The sequence below is a fragment of the Aquarana catesbeiana genome, linkage group LG03 (assembly GCF_042186555.1).
Source record: "Aquarana catesbeiana isolate 2022-GZ linkage group LG03, ASM4218655v1, whole genome shotgun sequence".
Classification (NCBI taxonomy): Eukaryota; Metazoa; Chordata; class Amphibia; order Anura; family Ranidae; genus Aquarana; species Aquarana catesbeiana.
In genome coordinates this window covers 50137492-50161628 of record NC_133326.1, presented here as the reverse complement: position 1 = coordinate 50161628, position 24137 = coordinate 50137492, and the positions used below count along the sequence as shown (strand labels likewise).

General features: G+C 45.6%; 1 protein-coding gene and 1 pseudogene across 3 annotated transcripts in view; both read left to right on the top strand.

Moving 5' to 3' along the window:
- The window catches only part of MAN2A2 (mannosidase alpha class 2A member 2), a 218864-nt gene that overhangs the window by 67127 nt on the left and 127600 nt on the right, over positions 1-24137 (top strand). The window contains exon 1 of one of the 3 annotated variants that reach the window (XM_073618512.1): positions 14437-14457. The exons of the other annotated variants lie outside the window; for them this stretch is intronic. The gene's annotated coding sequence lies outside the window, so the exon portion shown is untranslated. Of the gene's footprint in view, positions 1-14436; positions 14458-24137 lie in introns of those variants that run through there. 3 annotated transcript variants of the gene reach the window in all.
- Positions 19090-19191, top strand: LOC141135970 (U2 spliceosomal RNA; annotated as a pseudogene).

The window sequence follows — 24137 nt, the reverse complement described above, 5'->3', positions numbered from 1 at the left end:
GGGGCATAGTGAAAGTGGGGATCCCATTTCATCGTGGATAAATCTAACTATCTGGGACCAGTAATCCTGTACCACTGGACATTGCCAGAGGAGATGAAAGAAGGTACTAGTTGGACTGTCACAATGGGGGCAATTGGGGTTCTGAGTTGGTTTGTATTTGGCTATATGATGGGGGGTTAAATATGACCTGTGTAAAATATACAGGTGTGTGAGGCGGTCCGAAAGCTTAGTAGAGACCTTTCTGCAAGTCTCCAGGGCGTCCTCCCATTCATCATCCTCCAGCTCCCCCACATCCCCCGACCAGACGTCTTTCAATTTATATGCAATGGAGAGACTGCAGTGGGTCTTAGCATCAAGTTGTAGAAATCTGAAATGAGCTTGCGATGTTCGGTGCCCAACATGACGTGCAAGACATCCGCACGTTCCACGCCAGGAGGGGTCCCACCGAATTGAGTATGAAGGGCGTGGCGGAGCTGGAGATAACGAAAGAACATATTGTTTGGGAGGCTAAAGTTTGTTTTGAGCTGTTGGAATGACTGTAAGATGTTGTCATGGTAGACATCTGATAAGAATCCTATGCCGTATTGAAGCCAAATTTCGGGATTTGGCACCTTGTGGAGTTCTCCCAGTTCAGGATTATCCCATAGTGGCTTGTGGGAGTGCGTAGGCGGCAGTTTGAGTTTGTGTTTTACCACTTCCCATATCCTACAGTAGTGGTAAAGCATTCCTTTCTTGTTATCTATATACCTAGAAAAAGAATCTGGAAAGGGTGTGAGGTTCGACGTCCCCGTGGAGCACAGAGCAGGGATAAACAGCGCTTTTTGTCATGTTTATCTAGGTGGAAAAACTGGGACAGTTGCGCCGCCAAGTAATAGAGATTAAAGTCCGGCAAAGCCGCACCCCCCAATTCTGTTGGGTTCTTCAATGTTTGCCAGGATAATTTATGGCGGCCCGATCCCCAAACAAATGAGTTAAGAATAGCTTCAATGGATTTAAATATTCGCAAGGGTAAATAGATCGGGGCATGCCACAACACGTATAAAAATTTAGGAAGAAGGACCATTTTGATTAGATTAACTCGACCCATCACCCCTAGGGGTAGTTTGGCCCATATCTGTGTTTTGCGTTTCAGTACTGCTATTAGGGGTTCTAAATTGAGGCGGACATAATCTTCTGATGATCGAGTTATCACTATTCCTAGATAAGTCATCTCGCTGACCCTGAGAAGTGGGGAGCTGGATTGTTCACTGGTGGGCGCACTGACGTCTATCGGGAGGATCTGGGATTTATCCCAGTTAATTTTCAATCCCGAATATTTGCCGAAATTTTGAATTACTTCTAGGGCCAATTGTAAGGACGCGCCTGAGTCTGCGAGGTACAATAACATATCGTCAGCATATAAACTGATCTTTTCCAACAAGGTACCACGGGTAAGTCCTATAACGCCTGGGTGGGCTCAAAGGGATGCGGCGAGAGGCTCCACCGCTAGGGCATACAAAAGGGGAGAAAGTGGGCACCCCTGCCGAGTGCCCCTGGAGAGAGGAAACGATTCCGAGATCTTTCCGTTGACCAAGATCCTGGCGCATGGGCTCTGATATAATAGTTGGATCCATTTAATAAAGCGGGGTCCGAACCCATATTTTGTGAGGCACTCCCACAAGTACGTCCACTCAACAGAGTCAAACGCCTTTGCGGCGTCTAAGGACACCACCACTCTGGAGCCCATGGTGTCATGTTTAGCTTGGACATTCATATAAAGCCTACGTAGATTATATGCCGTGTTTTTAGCTGGCATGAAACCGGTTTGGTCCGGATGAATTAATGAGAGGATCACCGTGTTTAAGCGAAGCGCCAGGATCTTGGCCAATATTTTTACATCTAGTTGAAGGAGGGATATCGGGCGGTAAGACTCCGGGATCTCTGGGTTTTTTCCTGGCTTAGGTATCAGCACTATATGGGCTTCGCGCATAGACGGGGGGAGGGTTTCAGATTTAAATATATGAGAAAATAGTTCACGTAGTTTGGGGGTCAGCGCCTCACTATACGTTTTATAGAACTCCAGAGGCAGCCCGTCAGACCCCGGAGCTTTTGAAGTATTAAGCAATGAAATTGCCCTGGAGACTTCGCTTTCGTTAATGGGGGCCTCTAGCTGATCCATCTGGAGCTGAGTGAGGTGGGGGAGTTCTATGTTGTATAGCACCGTCGCAATTGCCTCTACTGATGCATCTGCATTGGATGAGTATAAGGATGCGTAAAATTCGCGAAACTCCCTGGCTACCTCATCAGGATCGGTCAACACCCCACCGGTCGCAGCCCGAAGTGCTACCACCGTGGGAGGTCTGTGGTCCAGATGTGCTAAATATGCCAAGAGTCGACCCGCCCGCTCTCCACATTCATAGTGTCTTTGCTTATTATAGAAAATTTTTCTGTCAGCCTTTTCAAAATATAAGTTATTCACTATTCTTGCTTGTAATTTTAATTGGTCTGCTGTTAATGCGGAGGGGTCATTTGTGAAGTTCTTTTCTGCCTCCACCAGGGAGTGTTCTGCCTGTGTAAGAATCTGGGAGGAAGTTTTGCGATACCGGGATATGCGTTGCGATAAAATCATTAGGGCATGAGCTTTGAAAGCGTCCCATATAATCTCAGGGGGTGCTGTGCCCTTATTCGTGTGGAAGAAGAACTCCCATTCACTGGCCACCTCCTCCAGATCAGGAACAACTGTCAGCCAAAACGGATTTAGATTCCAGCTGTATGTCCGGGGGGGAGCGTCAACCCCAAGCATAATCCAGTATGGGGCATGATCAGATAGGATGCGTGGGTTAAATCCTACCTTGTTAAGTAGGGGGGTGAGAGTACCTGAAATAAATATAAGGTCGATGCGTGACATGGTGTTATGTGATGCGGAGAAGCAGGAGTATGCCTTTTCTGATGGATTACAGTGTCTCCACGTGTCTATAAGAGCCAGGTCTGTGATCATCTTACTAAACCTAGTGTGTGGCTGAGCGATACCATCTTGAGGCGCTGTTGACATACGGTCCAACTCCCTATTCATTATGTTGTTAAAATCGCCCAGCCACAACACAGGAACCGTGGGAAATTGAGACATGTACATTATCCCCTCATTTATGGCACTTAATTGAAAGGGAGGTGGTATATGAAATGCCATAATTAACACTTCCAGTCCATTCACCTTAGCATGCAAAAATAAAAATCTACCCTGCGGGTCGGATCTAAGAGCAAGAAGCACGAATTGTACTGTTTTGGCCACAAGTATGGCTACACCTCTGGAGTTGGCAGAGTATGGGGCCTGGTATAGCCATCCCACCCAGGGTTTCTTAAGTGTCGTTTGAAGTTGCCCCGTGAGGTGAGTCTCAACGAGCACCGCAATGTCCACGTGTTGGGACTTGAGATATGCCAGTACTGCGTTGCGTTTGGGCTTGGCCCTGAGACCTCTCACGTTCCAGGTCAAACATTTAATATCCAACATGGTTTTGTTGTTTTATGTTTGCATGCCATATAAACATTTATTAAGATTCTAACATCATTCTCATATGCAACAAAGCCCCTGCTCCCCTTCCCCTCCCTCTCTTTTAAACATATAGGGCCGGATAGATAGGAAAACCGGGCTGGTTGTATATGGTGGCCTTTGACATAATAGTTGGAGTGCATGAACATTATAGCAGGAAGTGGGCACCACGAGCTATTTCCTTTCAGTATAAAATTTTTTAACCAAACATTAACACAAACATAGCAGCCTAAGATAAGCTGCATCAACACACTGGCGTACCCGGGTAAGCAATGCATCCATTTAAATATACGTGCAGTTTGCTGATGCCGGGTGTGCCAGAGAAACTTCACTTGTGCCCTAAGGCAACTGTTGCTAAGAAAAAACAAAAAATGAGAACACGCGGGATCCAGCCAGACATCCGCGGCTAGGGGGGGGCGATACTTCGCTGTGAAGCAAGCAATAGCGTCAGGAGCCAGCGCACCGACCTGGGGGATAGTTCCATATTCCCCATTGCGAGTGTCTTACCGGGTGACCGCCTGCCAAAGCCTGTAAAACTTGTGAGGAATACTAGCTGTGTCTTTGGCAAATTCCTGAGCAGGCCCTTTCATGTGGAGACTCACGCAAGTCCTGTGGGTATTTATAGTGGCGAAAGCGCCCATATAGCACCAAAGGTTAATCTTGACCACATCCACGGGTGCCAGGAAACAGATTGTCCTCAAATAGGGGAAATGCAGGTGCAACTAAGCCAGACACCAGAACATTATTGTAAATAGCATGTATTTTTTGTAAGAGTACCTGTAGGATGGTAAATTTGCAGGTTTCAGGGAGATGTGTAGTTGTTGCAGGACCTATTCCCTCCTTTGCTGAATATCAGGTGGGGGTTTCAAGCAGGGTCACGCCGCGGGGCTTCCTTGTTTTCAAGCCAAGTAAAAACAGCTTCAGGCGTGTCAAAGAAGTGTGCCCTGTCTTCTCCCACAACTCGCAACCGCGCTGGGAAAAGCATTGCATAAGAGTAATGGCGGATTCGTAACTGGCATTTCGCTTCTGTAAACAGGGCTCTCTTCTTCTGGACCTCCGCCGAGAAGTCTGGGAATACTTTAACCTCCACATTCTTGAAGGGTATATTACCCTTTGTTCTAGTCAACCGCAGTACAGCATCTCGATCGCGGAAGTTGAGCAGCTTAGCAATAAATGTCCTCGGCGGAGCGCCCTGCGGGGAGGCTTGGCCGCAAGCCTGTGTGCCCTTTCAACCACGAAGGAGGTGGAGAACTCAGCTCTCCCGAACGTGTCAACCAGCAATTTCTCCAGAAATGAGGGGGGGTCAGAGCCTTCTGATCCCTCAGGCAGGCCTATGAACCGCAAGTTACACCTTCTCAGGCGGTTTTCCATGTCGTCCTGCTTGACTATCACCATGTTAAGTTGGTGTTGCAGTCGTTCGGTATGAACCTGTAAGGGCGATACTTCATCTTCCACGCGGCTAATGCGGGCTTCAGTCTCTGTGACTCTGTCTCTTAGTTTTTGCAGATCTTGGTGTATTAGTGAGACATCCACCTTAACCTCCTCAATCTTGCTGGTTAAAGTGCTCTTACAATCTGATATTGCTTCCAGCACTCGCGCCGTATCTTCCGCCACTGAGTCTGCATGGGGAGAGGAACCGGCGCCATTTTCTCCTCCAGCTTCCTTATATGTATTCCTATATTTGGCTAGCTTTGCAGCCGGATCCGTTTTCTGTTTCGGCGGCGACATGTTCCCAGAGGGCCAGGAGAGTCAGGCGTCCACTCGTGGGTAATAATTTAGCAGTATTACCTCCAGGATCTTGAAATACGGATAGTGGGCAAGCGGAGCTCTCGTTTCTAGCTCCCTACGCCATTCCGGTCCAGGCCACGCCCCATAGCATATACTTTTACATATCACCTTCTAGTGGCGGAAGATGAAAAGCATACTGCTTTCACATTGGAGAGGCTAGGATGCAGTTTACTCAGATCTTCCAAGGATATGAAGTTTTGAAGTTATTTGAAAGATATATGAAGTTTTGGGAGAACCAGTTGTTTCTAAGAAACTGGCCTAATTTTAGTCTTATGTTTCTGGTGAAGTAATCCTTTAGGCTGTGATTACATTTTTTTTTTTTTGCGGTGCTGGAACGCACATGTTGCGTTGCCATTAATTTTTATTGACACCCCAACCAACCTTGCAAATGGAACAGACAACCTTTGCAATGCACCACAATGCATAGTAACACACTACGGTTCTTACAGTGTGCTCCTTTACAAAAAAACAAGTACATGCACTTTTTTTGGGTGCATTTCTCTTAAAACGGAGGTCCAGCCCGCCCCCCCCCCCCCCCCCCCCCCCCCCCGAAAAATTAAGTCAGCAGGTACAAATTTTACAGCTGCTGATTTTACAGATACTACCTACGTCTATTTATTACTGCTAAAGCAATAAAGTTGGCTGTGGCCAGTGTAAAGCAGTACTGAGCTCCTGCCATAATGTGTAAGTATGCATAGCAAATATGGACATTATGGCCAACCTAACTCTGAATTTGTCATCCTCCGGTGCTCACAGCTCTGATATCCTCATTGCCAGTCAGTCCACACCACTGTCATTTTCTGCTGCTCAAGTTGAATCATTCATGCACCCAGCTAATTTCTTGGTATTTTTATAGTTTTTTTGGCCGAAGAAACATGCAACATCGCTAATCCGAAAAAGCTCTACCTCCCTAGCAATTTAAGGATTTAGTTCCACTTTAAATGTGAAATGTGTACGCTCTGTTCACCATCTGAGGCTGTCTATCTCAAGAGAAAGTTGAAGGGAAGATTTTATTACATAGACGCAGTGAAAGCAAACACTTGATTAAATCTGTTAACTTCTTCAATACTGGGCGCTTTCCTGCCCAGGCCAATTTTCAGCTTTCAGCGCTGTCACACTTTGACAATTGCGCGGTCATGCCATATGACATTTTTTGTAATTTAATTTGTTTGAGACAAAGCTTTCTTTTCTTTCAGTTTTATTGTTACAGGGTGGCAGCTGTGCGCTGGGTCACGTGTGTGTGTATGTATATGTTTTATGTATATAATGTGATCCCGCACTTCTGGGGGGGGGGGACGCTCGCTCGGCTTTGATTACACACAGCGGGAGCTGATTGGTGGGTACTCGATGTCCGCCGCCACCCGGCGATCATCAATCAGAGAGGCAGGACATCGCTCTGCCTATGTAAACAAGGCAGATTGCCATTCTGACAGGAGGGAAGGCATGGATCCTGTGTCTCTGCAAAGCAGGGACTATGAACCATGTCTTTCCCCTAGTAAAATCACCTCACACAGTTAACCCTTTGATCACACCTGATGTTAACTCCTTCCAAGCCAGTGTCAGTACAGTAACAGTGCATATTTGTAGCACTGATTAGTGTATTAGTGTCACTGGTTCCCAAAGTGTGTAAAAACAAAAGTGTCAGTGTCTGAATGTCTGCCACAATATCGCCATCACACTTGAAGTCGCTGATCGCTGCCATTTCTAGTAAAATAAATAAAAATATCCCATAGTTTGTAGAAGCTACAGTGTCGCACGACCGAGCAATTGTCAGTTAAATGTAACGCAGTGCTGTATTGAAAAAAATGGCCTGGTCGTCAAGGGGGTAAATCTTCCATAGGTCAAGTGGTTAATTGCCACTGGGGTTTTTTTTTTCCCTTAGTTTCTGTTATAAAATTTTACAAATAAGTAATTTTTCTTCACTGATGTGCGCTGATGAAGCGGCACTAATGAGGCTTCACTTATAATCAGTGAACACTGAATGGCACCCCTGCCAATCGGATGACTTCCTGTGTTCAAAATGCAACACTGCAGCCTCACTGTAAATAACCTGAAAGCTATTGGCTATCACTGGAGCAGTGGTGTCTACTATAGTGATTTCCAGCTTCTAGAGGGATCCCACAGGTATGGTATGTGCAAAGTTACATTGGTCTAGGCTTTACCAATGTAACTATGTGAAAATATCCACACCTAGAATTCTTCTTTAACCACTTTCTGCTCGGCCACAGTACATTCACTGCAGCACGGTGGCATGGCCAGGCAGGATCGCGTGTACATGTATGTCCTCCTGACTCTTATGGGTTAGCGGCATGTTATATAATCACATGATCACAACGTCAACAAAGCTGTTGTGAATGAGTTTCATTCATAACAGCTGTGTGGTTCCTTTAGTGATGCTGTGATTGGCCCACAGCTCTCATATGGTACCTGGGCCAATTACAGCACCCTGTACCATGTGATAGCTGTTTGAAAAATCGCAGAACACAATAGTAAATCACAGCTGTAGTTAATGTAATCCATTCATGACCATTCAAAACATTGCCATTACAATGATGATCACAGTAACAGCAATCAAAGTGTTAAAATAAATAAATAATCCCCTGGTTGTAATGAGTGGATATTTGAATTACGGTTGCCATTCTATCATCTGGAACCAGTCTGCCCATTCTCTTCTGACATCAACAAGGCATTTTCATCCACACAACTCCCGCTCACTGGATATTTTCTATTTTTTGGACCATTCTCTGTAAACCCAATAAATGGTTGTGTGTGGTGTGTGTGTGTGTGTGTGAAAATCCCAGTAAATCAGCCGTTTTTGAAATACTCAGACCAGCCTGTCTGGCACCAACAACCATGCCATGTTCAAAGTCACCTAAATCCCCTCTTTTTTTCCCCATTCTGATGCTCGGTTTGAACTTCAGCAAGTCATCTTCACCATGTCTAGATGCCTAAATGCATTGAGTTACTGCCATGTGCTTGGCTGATTAGCAATTTGTGTTACCAATCAATTGAACAAGTGTGCCTTTTATAAAGTGTGCGGTGAGTGTACATGCTGCATTCGCCGGCTTGTGTAGCAGCAGATTCCCCATTGAAGCTGGAGCGCTCGTCACATCCTAATGACGGGCAGCAGCAGGGCAAAGATTAGAGATTACTGCCATTGCCGGAGGGTGTTGGATATGTATAATTTCAGGTTATACTTGTCTTTTTAATTTACGCCCAAAAACTAATGAATAGTTGCAAGTAGATCTTTTCTTTATATACAAGATGATCATACAGGCTTCCTTTTGCAGCCTTCACTTCAGCTGACTTCCAACTGTTCACTTTGATGTGTGGGCTTATTTAATAAGGCAGTGCAAAGAGCAGTGCTGCACAGTAACTGTGTTTAATCAATCAAGCATGCACACAGAAAATCTTTTATGTGATTTTAATCAAAGATCCTATATTTGGATATTCTCCTTGCAGTCACAGAATGCTATCTATAGCCATGTATTCTTGGCGATTTAAAGCGGGTGTCATTTCTGCTCATTAAAAAAAAAAAAAAAAAAAAAGTTGACAGACAAGGAGCCATACCTTTTAAGAAAAAGAAATTAAAGTATACTTAACATTTTCTACAAGATCCCTAGGGATGACTTCAGGTATGTCCCCTTTTATTAGCCAAAGATTTAAACAAGGGGGCTGGAAATAGGTATTGAAAAGGAAAGCTTGTGTCTCATTTACATAGTTACATAGTAGGTGAGGTTGAAAAAAATACACAAGTCCATCAAGTCCAACCTATGTGTGTGATTGTATGTCAGTATTACATTGTATATCCCTGTATGTTGCGGTCATTTAGGTGATTATCTAATAGTTTCTTGAAGCTATCGATGCTCCCAGCTGAGACCACCGCCTGTGGAAGAGAATTCCACATCCTTGCCGCTCTTACAGTAAAGAACCCGCTACGTAGATTAAGGTTAAACCTCTTTTCTTCTAATTTTAATGAGTGGCCGCGAGTCTTGTTAAACTCTCTTCTGCGAAAAAGTTTTATCTCTATTGTAGGGTCACCAGTACGGTATTTGTATATCGAAATCATATCCCCTCTCAAGCGTCTCTTCTCCAGAGAGAATAAGTTCAGTGCTCGCAACCTTTCCTCATAACTAATATCCTCCAGACCCTTTATTAGCTTTGTTGCCCTTCTTTGTACTCGCTCCATTTCCAGTACATCCTTCCTGAGGACTGGTGCCCAGAACTGGACAGCATACTCCAGGTGCGGCCGGACCAGAGTCTTGTAGAGTGGGAGAATAATCGTTTTATCTCTGGAGTTGATCCCCTTTTTAATCCATGCCAATATTCTGTTTGCTTTGTTAGCAGCAGCTTGGAATTGCATGCCATTGCTGAGCCTATCATCTACTAGCCTATCAACTTCTGTTTGGAAGTTTCTAATCAGTAAGGCTACTTTCACACTGGAGCAGGCGGGCATTTGGCGGTAAAACGCTGCTATTTTTAGGGACGCTTTACCGTTGTTTTAGCGACGATATTCAATGCTTTTAACCCCCACCAGCGGCCAAGAAAGGGTTAAAACTGCCCGCAAAGCGCCGCTGCAGCGGCGGTTTGGCGGCGCTGCCCCATTGATTTTAATGAGCAGAGGCGCTGTAGGAGCGGTGTATACACCGCTCCTACAACGCTGCAAAGATGCTGCTTGCAGGACTTGACCGTCCTGCAAGCGCACCGCTCCAGTGTGAAAACACTCGGGCTTTTACACTGGAGAGACAGGAGAGGCTCATTACAGGCGCTATGCAGGTGCTATTTTAAGCGCTGTAGCGCCTGTAAAGCCCCTCAGTGTGAAAGTAGCCTAACAGTTGCTAGGTTTGTGAAAAAGCCTAAAAAGAATCCTTAACCCTCGTTCACATTAAACGCGGCTTTGAAATCGTGCGACTTCATCTGAAATTGTAAGATTTCAAAGCTGCATTTCAGTGCAACTTGAAAGACATCTGTGCCGCTTCATGCACAGATGTCTATTGAAGTCGCACTCGGCATCAGCAAAATTAGTGCAGTAACTACGTTTGCAAAGCGGTGCGGCGCCACAGTCAGTGACGCACCAATTGGAATGGTGCCCTTGCCGGTGTTTCGTCAGATTAGGCGACCTGTCAAACTGTAATGGCGTTCTGTCGCCGCCATCTTGCTACACCCCGCACTCGTCCTCAGTAAGACTACAGTGAGAAGACGGGAAGCAGACATCTTGTTACACCCACCAGAGTTTTGCATCTCACATGTATTTTTAACAGTTAACAGAACTTATATGCGAAATAGAGTATTTAGAAATCCATCGGACTGTTTACATGTTAAATTATAAAAGCAGCAGTGTTCTGTCAGATTTGCAAACCTGTGAGATCAGCAGGCTTGCTGCTGCTTTTAAAATTCAGCATCTAAACAGTCTGTGAGATTTCTAAATACTGTATTTCACCATATAAGCTCCGTTTACTGTTAAAAATAAGTGTGAAATGCAAGACTCCGGTGGGTGTAACAAGATGTCTGCTTGCCGCCTTCTCTCTGTATCAATACTGTGGACGAGTGTGGGGTGTAGCAAGATGGCGGCGACAAAACGGCACTTCCGTTACAAATTCTGATGGGTCACCTAATCTGATGAAACACCAGCAATAGGCTGGGACTTGTCATGCCATTTGACCTGTCAAATCACATGACAAATTGCTTCAATGTGAACGAGGGCTTAATACCCTAAAAAAAAAAAAACTTTTTTAAAGGGCCAGCTGCAAAGTTTTCTTTGTTCACCTGTATTTCTTTTATGTCTATAAGCCTACAAAAAACAGCATGTCCAAAGGGATGGTGGTTGGGTTAAAATTTGTGTATGGATATTTTATAGATATTAATTTGGAACCACTAGTCAATATTTATAACTACTGCAGTAGGGAACAGACACAAAAGATACACTCCCCCATCTTTCCAAATAACTGTTCTGCCTTATTTAGAAGCAATTGAAGGTTTTTATACACATGACTAGGTAGGTATCGAATTAATATTACAATTGTACTTTTATAGTAACAAGGGGAGTAACATAGGCAGGCTAATTCTTATCAGGACTCAAAAGAATGCAAACATGTACTGACAACATTATTAGTGCCATGTGCAATACATTCAAAATAGAATATAGTTATATACAGAACTTACAAATTTCCTTTACAGTTATGCAGCATATGAGAGACATAGGTTTCATGACACCCCCACCCCTCTTTTTTTTTTTTTTTTTTTTTTTTTTTTTCAGAATCTACTGACAGTGGCATCACTAGGGGGTGACTTTTGGGGCTAAAGCTCAGAATCTGGGGGCCATAGCCCCGAGTCTTTGCAGGGGTCCCCAAGGGGAGGGAAGGATCTCTGGGGACCCTGATTTTAAGGGGGAGGCTCCCTGGGGACCCTGATGCAAGGGGGAGGCTCCCTGGGGACCCTGATGTAAGGAGGAGGCTCCCTGGGGACCCTGATGTAGGGGAGGGGGGCTCTCTGGGGAGAGAGATATATATATATCTCTATCTATCTATCTATCTATCTATCTATCTATCTATCTATCTATCTATCTATCTATCTATATATATATATATATATATTACACACACACGTATATTACCGTATATACATGTGTATGCCCGCCCAAGCATATGACTTTCTTTACTACGCTGCTATGGGCTCTAGCCCAAGATCTTTCGTAGACCTAGCAACGCCCCTGTCTACTGACAATATTTTGGGTACTTTAAGATTAATTTAGTGACCTGCTGAAATTCCACGAGATCATATTGCTGGTTGATAGAATTTTGATGATCTTGATGTAATCAATTCATTCTCCAAGGTTAATAGTAGCTGGGAGAAGAATTTATTTAAAAATACTAATGGGAACTGACCCTGACAATAGAGATATCTTTAAACCAGATTTCAAGGTTAGATCATAAGACACCAACTGTCTAAAAATGCTAAAATACCTTTTTTAAAAGAGAAATATGGCTGACGCTTGTCTGGCATTACTTCTCCATGGCCCGCTGGTGGCACAGAGCTGTTCTAGGCTGTGCAGGGATCCCGACTTTAATGTCAGGATCCACCCAGATGCCTGACCAGCAGCTGGCTCAGCCTCTCAGCACATAGCTAAAAGCTTGAGCCTGGTGCTCCTGCCCCTTCAACTCTGGCACTTCAGGGAGCGCTAGAGGGGCAGAGCAGGGACTGGCAGTTACCATTCAATGCTCAGATAAGACTGAACTGAGCGATCAGCTGTCAAGTGGTTGTTTGGTTCTTAGTCTTAGAGCTGGTGATGAACGATGATGTAGCCATATAGGGGAGTATGTTTATTTGTTCCCCACACTTCCCCTTTTAAACGTGATTGTAAAGGCCGAAGGTTGTTTACCCTAAAGTGGAGGTCCACCCTAAAAAAAAAAAAAAAATTGCATAAAAAAATACCTGAAAAAATGGAGCAAAAAAAAAAATTTTTTTACTTACGTGAAATGGCTGTTGCTAGGCAGTCTTCCTAATCTGCCTCTTCCTACACCGCGGTGATCTTCAGTGTTCTGCTCCCCGCGTTGTCTTCTGGGGAATGGGGTGCAGTGTGTTATGGGAACTGTGTGTGTCCCACAACACATCGCGTCCCATTCACAAAGAGCCGTTCGCACGTGCGCAGTAGGAAACTGGCAGTGAAGCCGCAAGGCTTTACTGCCTGTTTCCCTTAGGATGGCGGTGCCGGGACCCGAGAGCCAAGGGACGGGTCAGCCTCGGGCGGCCGACATCGCGGGCGCCCAGGACAGGTAAATCTACTTATTTAAAGTCATTAGCTACAGTGTTTGTAGCTGCTGACTTTTAAAAAATTATCCTGGCCGGAATCCTGCTTTAATGCCTTCTTTGCAATTAGAAGCAAAATAAAATTGAAAGGTCTGCAGTCACCAGTGATACACCTCCATCCCTATATACATATACAAAAAAAGAGTCGCTCTGGGACTTTAAATGAGGTGGTCACAGTTTGCCACTGAGTAACAAGACTAATAGCAGTATAAATGTTTATTAAAATTAATGCACATACATGGATAATATAGCATATTAGCTCAGCCAATGGATTTGCACATAATGAAGAGAATAAAGTTGATACAAGCGTTATACAATGCAGTATATACAAATGCACGCATCAGAAAACCCGACGTGCGTTTCGCGAGATCATTGCTCGCTCATCAGGGCTGGATACAGATGAGATGTATTTGAATAGACAAAAAGATGTGTCACAGAGGTAAATGTAAGAACAGTGGCAGAATGGGCCAGAGCAAAACGGCCCAATACTTACCAATGAATGAAACCAGAGTTTCCATCGCTGAACCCCCAAATGGACGGCAGCAGCCAGAGTATGGCACGGGAGCTGAGGGGGAGAAGACGGACACGGGTACCCCCAGGGGGGATGACAGGCGGCAGACATGGCATAGGTGAAGGTGAATGGTCCTAATTGTCTCAGTATGTAGCTTGATAGATGTATATGTCTCAATGATTTGACAAATTTTGTAAGATGAACATCAAGTTATATAATGTAATAATATTTTTGTATGAGAGCATGTATACTCTAGCATAAGTATATATGTCAAGCTTTACTAAATAAGCAGAGTAGACAAAAGTTGTACAATTATTTGTATAGAAACATATGTGGACTAACCTGATCCAATAATGGAGCAGACATAGAGACCATGGGTAAGAAAGTAAATCCTGAATAAATGTATTTGAAACAAAAAAGTACAGGGAATGCAAATTAAGCACCAGGTGAGTGCTGGGGTGGGGAGAGTGTATTTACCTTGATATACAAACAGCTGAACAGCACCGGAAATCTCTGTGGTGTGCATAGTATTGGTGAGTGAAGGAAGTGATCTCAGCCACGTCTCACCCCTGACTTATATCCCCGCACACTCTATGCACACCACAGAGATTTCCATTGCTGTTCAGCTGTTTGTATATCAAGGTAAATACACTCTCCCCACCCTAGCACTCACCTGGTGCTTCATCTGCATTCCCTGCACTTATTTCTTTCATTTATAACATAGCTTTTCACACAACCTTTTCCTTTTCTCTTTCCCAGACAAACACATTTTTTCAGGATTTACTTTCTTACCCATGGTCTCTATGTCGCTCCATTATTGGATCAGGTTAGTCCACATATGTTTTCTATACAAATAATAGTACAACTTTTGTCTACTCTGCTTATTTAGTAAAGCTTGACATATATACTTACAGGATGCTAGAGTATACATGCTCTCATACAAAAATATTATTACATTATATAACTTGATGTTCATCTTACTAAATTTGGCAAATCATTGAGACTAAGGATGAGCTCCGGCGTGTTCGCATGCTGCACGTGCAGAGCCCGCCAGGAAGTCGGCACGGCGCAGCGCTAATCACAGGCAGTGAGACATTTCCCGATCTCTGCAGCCGCACATCAGGAAATGCCTCGCTGCTTGTGATTAACGCTGCGCCATGCCGACTTCCTGGAGGGCTCGGCACGTGCAGCATGCGAACACGCCGGAGCTCATCCTTAATTGAGACATATACGTCTATCAAGTTACATACTGAGAAAATTGGGACCATTCACCTTCACCTATGCCATGTCTGCTGCCTGGCATCCCCCCTGGGGGTACCCATGTCCATCTTCTCCCCCTCAGCTCCCGTGCCATACTCTGGCTGCTGCCGTCCATTTGGGGGTTCAGCGATGGAAACTCTGGTTTCGTTCATTGGTAAGTATTGGGCCGTTTTCCTCTGGCCCATTCTGCATTTACCACTGTGTGACATCTTTTTGTCTATTCAGATACATTTCATCCGCATCCACCCCTGATGAGCGAGCAATAATCTCGCAAAACGTGCGTGCATTTGTATATACTGCATTGTATAACGTTTTGTATTAACGTTATTTATTCTCTTCATTATGTGCAAATCCATTGGCTGAGCTAATATGCTATATTATCCATGTATGTAGATTCATTTTAATAAACATTTATACTGCTATTAGTCTTGTTGCTCAGTGGCAAACTGTGACCACCTCATTTAAAGTCCCAGGGCGACTCTCTCTTTTTTTTCTTTGCAATGAAATCGCATGCAGTTTGAACAGGAATGCGTTGCGATTCCTGTCTGAATAGCATTTGGTTTTCAGCGGCGCTCCTGTGTGAACCCATGCTGAAGTCACTGACAATGCAGGAAACCGCATGCGATTCAGAAGGAATCGCCCCACATTCCTGTTCAAATCGCATGCAATTCTTAGCATTGCGATTTGAGCTCATTCATTTTGTATGTGCTCAAATCGCACCACAAAGGTATGGGTACTCGGTATCGGCAAGTAGTTGTGTACGAGTATTGGTACTCGTACTCGCCAGTAAAAAACTGGTATCGGTGCAACCCTAGCGATGAGCATTACGGCCAGTGTGAAAGAGCCCATAAAGTGGCAATGTTGCTCTAAAATGTAAAGTAGATGTTTGTTATTCTCTTTCAGGTACTGTTAAGTCATGTATTTATTTTTCCAGTATGCCAGTGATTGTGATTAACAAAAACTAAAATCTGATTGTCTTCTGAAAATTACTACACAGCTTTAGTTACAATTGTCAAAAGATCTCTGCGCAAACCAATGTGAAAATCCACCTGTTGTCTTAATATTTGTGAATGCAGCTATCACTGACGTGTGTTTCTCACATCAATCAGATACTTATATTTATAAACTAGCGCAGTGCAATCTTTTCTTATACAGAACACTGAATATTTTTAGACAAATGAGAAGTATCATCTAGGGATGGGACTATACCGGCACTAAGGAAGTACAATAGGAGTACAGTGGAACCTCAGATTACGAGCATAATCCGTTCCAGGAGAATGCTCGTAATCCAAAGTACTCACATATCAAAGCAATTTTTCCCATTGAAGTCAATGGAAACTAAAATAATTAGTTCCGCATTGACTTCAATGGGATGAAATACCGCATGCGGCCAGAGGCGGGGGGCGCTGGAGAGCCTGGGAAACGGCTGAAAAGGCCCGAGGGACACTTCGGCGGACCTCGGCAAACCTCGGAAAGACTCCGGTAACGAGCCTTTCCGAGGTTTGCTGAGGGCAACCAAACTCTCCTCGGGCCTTTCTGTGCATTTCCGATCGGCGACTTTCGGCTCTGCTCGGCTTCGGCGCCCCCCACCTCAGGCCAAAAGCAGTACTGCACACCGCTTTTGGCCTGAATCCTGCTCGTTTTGCGAGACAACACTCGCAAACTGAGTTAGGAATTTTAAAAATACAGTGTTCGGTTTGCGAAATGCTCGTTAACCGCGTTACCTGCAAACCGAGGTTCCACTGTATAAAAATGTCATTAAAGGTGTCACTGGATTGTTCCAATGCCAATGTAATGTTGTATGCCCTATTTGTATGACCTATATACAATACTTCTAGTTTTTAACCACTTCAGCCCCGGAAGAATTTACCCCTTCCTGACCAGTGTGTTCTTTGCAATTCGGCACTGCATCGCTTTAACTGACAATTGCGCGGTCGTGCGACGTGGCTCCCAAACAAAATTGTCGTCCTTTTTTTCCCACAAATAGAGCTTTCTTTTGGTGGTATTTGATCACCTCTGCGGTTTTTATTTTTTGCGCTATAAACAAAAAAATTAGAGACAATTTTGAAAAAAACGCATTATTTTTTACTTTTTGCTATAATAAATATCCCCCAAAAATATTTTAAAAAAAATTTTTTTTCCTCAGTTTAGGCCGATACATATTCTTCTACATATTTTTGGTAAAAAAAAACGCAATAAGCATTTATTGATTGGTTTGCGCAAAAGTTATAGCATTTACAAAATAGGGGATAGTTTTATGGCATTTTTATTATTAATATTTTTTTTTTACTTGTAATGGCGGCGATGAGCGATTTTTATCGTGACTGCGACATGGCGGACACATCGGACATTTTTGACACATTTTTGGGACCATTGTCATTTATACAGCAATCAATGCTATACAAATGCACTGATTCCTGTGTAAGTGACACTGGCAGTGAAGGGGTTAACCACTAGGGGGCTAGGGAGGGGTTAAGTGTGTCCTAGGGATGTGTTACTAACTGTGGGGGGGGGGGGGGGGCGTGGCTACATGTGACACGTCACTGATCTCTGCTCCCAATCACAGGGAGCAGAGATCAGTGACACTGTTACTAGGCAGAACGGGGAGATGCTTGTTTACCTTAGCATCTCCCCGTTCGTCCTCTCCGTGAGGCGATCGCGGGTATCCTCGAGGCGATCGAGTCCGCAGGACCTGTGACCCGACTCGCGGAGCTCCCGGCCGGTGCACGCAATGGCACGGCGGCAAATACAAAGGGACGTACGGGTACGCCCATTTACCCAGCCGTGCTATTCTGCCGACGTACATTGGCGTGCGCCGGTCAGGAACCGGTTAATTTGTTGTACCAATAAACAACATTTTTATACTCCTATTGTACTTCCTTAGTGCCGGTATAGTCCCATCCCTAGAGGGTACTTCCCATTTGTCTATATACAGGGATTATGGCACTTTACCCACAGTAACCATATCTATCATATTAAAATGTGAAAATTTAGCAAAAGTACTTTTTTTTTTTTTCTTAGCAGTCCATATGATCATATATACATTAAAGTCCTAAAGCAGCACCTCTGGGATAGCTCCCAGTACTCTTGAGGCAGTCGGGCAGATGTGATGAAATGTGTTGGAGCGGAGCATTTTAATGGCGTCATGCCAGTCCAGGAGTGATGGCCAGAGTTTTGCCCAGTAAACTAATGCAAATTCCAAAGGCACTAAGAGGACACCCTAATGTATTTTTTTAAAGTGATATTACAGTGTGCACTGGGATTTGAAATGCATTCTAAGTGATATTCCCATTGGCTTTTTTTTTTTTTCTTTAGACTAAAGTCGTTTTTCAAAAAGGTATGTGTTTTTTTGTTTGTTTTTGTTTTTTTGAGGAGGAGCCATTCTTGTTAATTCAGGGCCGTTGTAAAAAAAAAAAGAGAATATGAATGATAAAAAAAAAAACAAAAAAACTTTTCTTTCACTCATGGTTAGTGTTTGGCTGAAGCCATTTATTATCAATCAATTATGTTGATTGATACTATCCTTATAATTCATAATGAAAACAGACACTACCCAAATGACTCTGATCAAAAGTTTACGTACCCCAGTTCTTAATACAGTGTATTGCCTCCTTTAACCGCTTGCCGACCAGCCGTCGCAGTTTTACTGCAGCAGAATGGCATGGCTGGGCGAAACGATGTTATGTTACGTCGCTTCCCCTTTTGGCCACTAGGGGCCCGCGCCTGCAGTGTGTGCCCGACCCCGATGCGAGTGCACGGCGGGCGCGATGACCGCCGGGCTTCTACGATCGCTTGTGACAGAGCGAGAATCGGGATTTGGTTCAGGACCTTAGTTCTTATTGACATTGATTTTATGTTTGGGGTCGTTGTCCTGTCGCAGAATACATTTGGGGCCAATTACATGCCTCCCTTTTGGTATGGCACATAGGACATGGAAACAAGGCTTATGAGTCAAAATGTGAAATATTTGGTTGTAGCAGGAGGCAGTTTAATGGAAGAAGGGCTGAAGAGTGGTACAATAATGAGTGTCTGCAGGCAACAGTGAAGCATGGTAGAGGTTTCTTGCAAGTTTGGTGGCGACATTTCTGCAAATGGAGATTCGGTTAGGATCAGTGATGTCCTTTAATGCTGAAAAATACAGGCAGATATGTATCCATCATGCCATACCATCAGGGAGTATTTTGCAGCAGGACAAGCAGTCGCTTCTCGGCCTTTTGGCTAAGATCAAGTGTATCTGTTCTTATCAGTTTCCAGAGGAGGCGCTGTGCTACTCTCAAAGGTGAGAGCCAGCAAATCCAATGGTGTTATAGTGCCTGGAAAGGCGATTTCAGCAGGGACTATGCCAAGCTGCCTGACAGATACTGAGGGGTTGGCCGATGGTTGAGTCTGAGCTGTCCGGAAGGGTGCTCCTGGTGAGGATGGGTGCTGCATCTGGGTCTGACCAGAGGGTCGGGTCCCTGGCCTTCTGGCCTAGATTGTGGTAGCTCTAGCTACGGACAGTTTTTCAGGAGAGATCACTTACCCCTCCTTTGGGGGGGGGGGGGGGGGGGGAGTGGTTAGTATTTCCCGAATGTAATTTGGGAGGAGTGATTGGAGCGACGGTGGGGCCTGATGGTAAAGGGCTCTCACCAAGCTCCCTGAACTTCATGCCTTTCTGCCTGGAGTGGGGGCTGCTGCGGTCTGGGTCGCTGGTCAGGGTTGGTCTTGAAAGCCTATGGAGTATGTGCCCCTGGAGTGGCAGTCCAGGGGTGCCAAAAAATCACTGTGAGTGAGGATCACTTTGATTTGAGGCACCACGGTCACTGCACCATATGACACGCTTTTTAGCACCTGCCTCTTGGGCCGGGCCTTTTGGCTAGGATCACAGGAATTTTTTATTCCTGGCCGGAGGGCCTGGTCATTGTTTTACACAATGGCCACCTTTTCACTCTCCTCTCCACTTATTCCTTCCCCATTTTATTTTATTTATTGCCTATGTTTGTCACTTTTGTATTTTTGTGTTGTACATGGTTTGTTGCACTGTGTGATGAGTATTATTATTATTATTATTTTATTATTATTCAGGATTTATATAGCGCCAACAGTTTACGCAGCGCTTTACAATATAAAAGGGAGACAATACAGTTATAATACAATACAATACAATAGGATTAAGAGGGCCCTGCTCAGAAGAGCTTACAATCTAATAGGGTGGGGCAGGTGGTACAAAAGGTTGTAACTGTGGGGAATGAGCTGGTGGAAGTGGTAGGAGATTAGTTGGAGACGTGATAGGCTTTCCTGAAGAGATGAGTTTTCAGGGATTGCCTGAAGGTAGCAAGAGTAGGGGATAGCCGGATAGATGGAGGTAGCGAGTTCCAGAGGATGGGAGAGGCTCTGGAGAAATCCTGGAGACGAGCATGGGAGGAGGAGATGAGAGCTTGAAAGCAGGAGGTCTTGAGAAGAGCGGAGAGGTCGATTTGGGTGATATTTGGAGACAAGATTAGTGATGTAGCTTGGGGCAGAGTTGTGAATGGCTTTGTATGTTGTGGTTAGAATTTTGAATTTAATTCGCTGGGTGATTGGGAGCCAGTGTAGGGATTGAAGTAGAGGGTTGGCAGACACTGAGCGGTTGGTAAGGTGGATAAGTCTGGCAGCAGCATTCATGATAGACTGAAGAGGGGATAGCCTATGGAGCGGTAGGCCAATGAGAAGGGAGTTGCAATAGTCAAGGCGAGAGATAACAAGGGAGTGAATGAGGAGCTTGGTGGTTTCATTTGTTAAAAAAGGGCGAATTTTAGAGATGTTACGGAGGTGAATTCTACAAACTTTTGACAGCGATTGGATTTGAGGCTGAAATGACAAGTCAGAATCTAGGATTACACCTAGTACCCTGGCGTGAGGGGAGGGACTGATGGTTGCATTGTTGATTTTGATGGAAAAGTCATGGAGGGGGGCACGGGCGGGGGGGAATATTAATAGCTCAGTTTTAGAGAGATTTAGTTTAAGGAAGTGGTGCGACATCCATTCTGATATGTCAGTTAGTAAGTTAGTAATGCGAGAGGAGACTGAAGGAGTGAGGTGAGGAGTAGACAGATAGATTTGGGTGTCATCAGCGTATAAGTGGTATTGGAAGCCATGGGCAGTTATTAGGTGACCAAGGGAGGAGGTGTAGATAGAGAAGAGAAGGGGTCCAAGAACCGAGTCTTGGGGGACCCCCACAGAAAGGGGCAATGGAGAGGAGGAGACAGAGTTGTAGGTGACACTGAAGGAGCGCTGTGATAAATAGCCAGAGAACCAGGATAGAGCAGAATCTCGGAGGCCAAGGGAATGTAGTTTATTGAGAAGGAGCGGGTGGTCAACAGTATCAAAGGCCGCAGAGAGGTCAAGTAGTAGGAGTATGGAGTACTGGCTGTTGGTTTTAGCAGTTAGTAAATCGTTAGTGAGTTTTAGTAAGGTAGTTTCCGTGGAGTGCTGCGAGCGAAAGCCAGACTGTAAGGGGTCAAGAAGGTTATTTTCATTGAGGTAGGAGCTAAGACGGTTGTAGACTAAGCGTTCTAGAAGTTTAGAGGTGAATGGGAGTAGTGAGATGGGTCTTAAGTTGTTCAGGTCGGTAGGGTCCAGTGAGGGCTTTTTAAGAATGGGAGTGATCTGTGCATGTTTTAGAGGGGAGGGGAAAATGCCACTAGAAAGGGAGAGATTGAAGATGAGGACATGAGTAGGGTTGCAGGTCCTCGGGCCTGCCCTGAAAGTCTTGGGAAGGGGTGGACATGGCCTTTTTGGCTTGGTTCGCCCTCTCTCATGGGGTCTCCCTTCGGGGGAGCCCCACCTAGTACTTGGGTGGGTCTGTTTCGGCAGGCCCTCCAGAGAACGGGGTCCGTCTGGTTTCGGCCAGATGGACCAAGTGTAAGTACCCTTGTCCCCGTCTGGAGCCTAACGCCCCGAGGGATTCAGGGCAAGGTCTTCTGATTTTAGAGGGCTTGTGTACCTGTTGCACTTTTTTGTGTTTCACTCTTTATGTGTATGCACATTTTTTTGGCACCGGGTGAAGTTTTTGGGTGTGTTTGCACACCATAGGCTTTAAAAAAAAAAAAGTTTTAGCCACTGGAAACTACCGGAATTCTGTTTTAACACTTTTATTTATGAAAGTATTCCTTATTTACAGTATTTTTTTACACCTGAGACACTTGCATAGTAGTGTATATGGCTGCAGGCAGAAAATGACCATGTTAGGATGAAAGACACAAGCCCAATGCTGCACAATTCAAGTTGTGACTTTTTGCAGTGTGGGCATTAAATCTTTTTTTTTTTTTTTTGTTTTTTTTTTTTTGTTATTTTCTTCTTGCAGGAAAAAAAAAAATCTGGAATTGAAGTGGCACCTCTCTTCTCTTCTTAGTTTTCATGCACAAGCCCCGCTGGGGGTGTACAAGTATACATACATATACATCACACATTACCGGGAACATCTGTGTTCCTGCTCAAGCATATCAGAATCAAGCCATTCCTTTTCTTGATGACACCTGCAAGCTAAATATATCACACTTGTGTGGCCTTACTCATAGATGTGCTGATCTAAGCTTGGATGAGCCATGCCACTTGGGACACCCTGGGGAATGGGGTTTCTGTATAGCAAATACTACCTGAGCTGTGCTCCTTGGAGATTGCATGGTTCTTCCTGTAGTTTTCAGTATGGGACCTCTGACTATGGGACCGCAGCCATTCTGCCACAATTCAGGCCTCTTTCCTGGCAGACAGCAGAAATCAGTAGCCACAAATGTACCTCCAACATTCAGTCCATTACATGGAGTGCCACAACCACCCATGTGTGAATTGAGTCATTCAGCTCCATCAGACAAAGCTTTTAAGGTGTCACTTAGCAAAAGTCAGAACCTGATAACATAGTTGCCAACATTGTAAAAAAAAAATGTGGGACACTTTTGTGGCTGTAGGCGGAGCTGTCCAATAATTAGGGGGTGGGGCATTCGTCAGCAGGCGTGGCCTGGCAAAAACAGACAAGTGCGGCGCGCGAAGCGCGCCGCGCCCAAAAATGGGTGTGGTTTACGCGAAATTGTGGGCGTGGCTTAAATGGGCGTGGCTCTAGAGGGTGTGGTTAGAGTCTGAAATGAATGGGGGAGAGAGGGGGAGAGAGGGGGAGAGAGGGGGAGAGAGGGGGAGAGAGAGGGAAATGACGGGACAGCAGCCCCAGATCCTACACAATAGAAATATGTGTATTCTAGAAAGTTTAACAATCAGCAGATAAAGATACTCCAAACACCTGGTGTTAATGCTTCAATCATCCCGGCACCATGGTTGTTATAGTGTCAGGATGATTGAAGCGCATTATTTCTATTATTATATTGTAATATAAAAGAAATCATTCAACTCACCATAATGCAGAATCAGTGGGATCCCTGAGCGTGTCACCAGCCACGTCGCCTGCCACCAGCCCTCCGTCCCTTGCTTCAGATGTCCGAGCAGAGTCCGTCCCTTGCATCAGGTGCCCCCAGCGGAGCCCCCCTCACATCAGGAGTCCCCGGCGGAGCCCCCCCTCACACCAGAGTCCCCGGCGGAGCCCCCCCTCACACCAGGAGTCCCCCGGCGGAGCCCCCCCTCACATCAGGAGTCCCCAAGGGAGCCCCCCTCACACCAGGACTCCCCGGCGGAGCTCCCCCCTCACATCAGGAGTCCCCAAGGGAGCCCCACTCACATCAGGAGTCCCCAAGGGAGCCCCACTCACATCAGGAGTCCCCAAGGGAGCCCCACTCACATCAGGAGTCCCCGGCGGAGCCCCCCTCACATCAGGTGTCCCCGGCGGAGCCCCCCTCACATCAGGAGTCCCCAAGGGAGCCCCCCCTCACACCAGGAGTCCCCGGCGGAGCTCCCCCTCACATCAGGTGTCCCTGGCGGAGCCCCCCTCACAATCAGGAGTCCCCAAGGGAGCCCCCCCTCACATCAGGAGTCCCCGCAGAGCCCCCCCTCACATCAGGTGTCCCCGGCGGAGCCCCCCTCACATCAGGAGTCCCCGGCGGAGCTCCCCCTCACATCAGGAGTCCCCAAGGGAGCCCCCCTCACACCCAGGACTCCCCGGCGGAGCTCCCCCTCACATCTAGGAGTCCCCAAGGGAGCCCCCCTCACACCAGGAGTCCCCGGCGGAGCTCCCCCTCACATCAGTGTCCCCGGCGGAGCCCCCCTCACATCAGGAGTCCCCAAGGGAGCCCCCCTCACATCAGGTGTCCCCGGCGGAGCCCCCCTCACATCAGGTGTCCCGGC